Source organism: Neoarius graeffei, chromosome 1, assembly GCF_027579695.1.
Source record: "Neoarius graeffei isolate fNeoGra1 chromosome 1, fNeoGra1.pri, whole genome shotgun sequence".
Classification (NCBI taxonomy): Eukaryota; Metazoa; Chordata; class Actinopteri; order Siluriformes; family Ariidae; genus Neoarius; species Neoarius graeffei.
Window position 1 is genome coordinate 79,179,469 of NC_083569.1, and position 1,853 is coordinate 79,181,321.

The 1,853-nt window shown below is 36.8% G+C and overlaps 1 long non-coding RNA gene across 1 annotated transcript; it reads left to right on the forward strand.

The window, feature by feature from the left end:
* The first annotated feature begins 977 nt into the window (after positions 1–977).
* Positions 978–1,637, forward strand: LOC132888934 (uncharacterized). The gene is made up of 3 exons (XR_009654981.1): positions 978–1,257; positions 1,366–1,437; positions 1,571–1,637. It is a non-coding gene; the product is annotated as an uncharacterized LOC132888934 (long non-coding RNA).
* Positions 1,638–1,853: the final 216 nt, after the last annotated feature.

Genomic DNA, 1,853 nt, shown 5'->3' on the forward strand with positions numbered 1-1,853 from the left:
CCTACCCATGAAAACGTCCTACCCGAGTTAACTGCGCATGCGTACAACGGCGAATTCACAGGGCCATAATTTTCTGCTACTGTATTACACAAGGTTAGTTTCTTGTATTTTTAATACCTTCTGTGACCAGTATTCAATGCATATGTTTGACAGTCAAATAGTTCAACTTGCCACGTGCATGATGTGTTTGAATGCAGTTTGAATAGCTAATACTGCGAAGCATTGTCATTTTCATGTAGGTCATAGAACTTGCTCATGCACCTACGAAATTAGCCCAGACTTTGCAGTTTGTGAGACGAAATACATCTTTACAATACATTATCTCACTGTGTAGCCTAAGCTAGTTTACAAGACGATGTACGTTTTTATGATACATGATATGATTGTTTCTGAGAGCATGCAGTTCGATGTGTAATAGCTCTGTTTACCAGCTGTTTCGAAACTTACTCAGTAGCCTACCTTTACATTAGCGCAGGGTTTGCATGTCTCTGGTATTACATAGGCTCGTTTGCAAGTCTCTATGATACACTCTCAAAAGAGATGTGTTAAAAACAACACATATTTAACACATCAGCGTGTTTATATAAGGACAACACAGTTTGTGTTAATAAATGTGTTGAACTCTATAACACAGTAACTGTGTTGAACTATTTAACACACTAGTGTGTTAAAACAACACAGTTTGTGTTTTATTTATTTAATAAAACACAAACTATGTTGTTTTAACACACTAGTGTGTTAAATAGTTCAACACATTTATTAACTCAAACTGTGTTGTCCTTATATACACACGCTGATGTGTTAAATATGTGTTGTTTTTAACACATCTCTTTTGAGAGTGTATTGACCTACAGTCATTTTAACATTACTGTACAGACATGGAAAGTAAATGGGATCAGGTGCATGCCCTCCTGACAGAAGGCACATACCCCTCGGGGTATGGAAAAAGTCAGAAGCAAAACCTGAGGAGATATGCCTCCAAATTCAGAGTAAGGGGTTAGTATCACAAGTCTATGATGCATGTTATTTAGAATACTGTATGTGGCGATAACGCATTATTAAAGTAATGTATCATTAACAGAAAAAGATCTCTGGTTTGGTAATAAGAAGGTGGTGAAAAAGAGGGAGGAAGCCAGGAGACTTTTCATGGAGTTCCATTCCTCCCCCATGGGAGGTCATACTGGCATCCTTAAAACATGGGCAGCAATCTCTTCCAGGTTCTACTGGACCGGGATGTCTGTAGACATAAAAAATTGGGTATGTTTTTTTAAATGTTTTTTTTAATGTTTTTTTTGTTTGTTTGTTTAATATAAACTGACTGTCACACACAAATAATGTTAATAATGTAGTTTATATATTTTCAAGATCTTAGAATGTGACAGATGCCAAAAGGTTGGAAAACCATTGACTGCAGTGGGGGAGTTGCAGCCGATAAAGGTAAATACATATTAATACTCGTGCAAAACTATACAGTAGGTAACAATAGTGTGAAATCACATTCTCCCTATGTCCTTATGGGAGGTGAACAGTTTAGTGTTATGGTTATCTTTATATTACTTTTTTTTTTTAGGTCTCTGGCGTGTGGGATTTGATTGGGATCGACCTTACTGGACCACTTCCCAAAACTGTCAATGGCTTTTAATACATTTTGACAGCTACTGATTTTTTTTCCAAGTGGGTGGAAGCTTTTCCACTCAAGTCCAAATCAGCTGCAGAAGTTGCAAGATTTATTCACGTTTTCATAAAGTTAATAAATATATTTTGCCACACTTTTTCTTTGTATTTGTTTTAGTGAAGGAACTCTGGGCGGCTAAAGACCGCGGCAAAGTTGAAGTAGTTGTTGGACCATATTC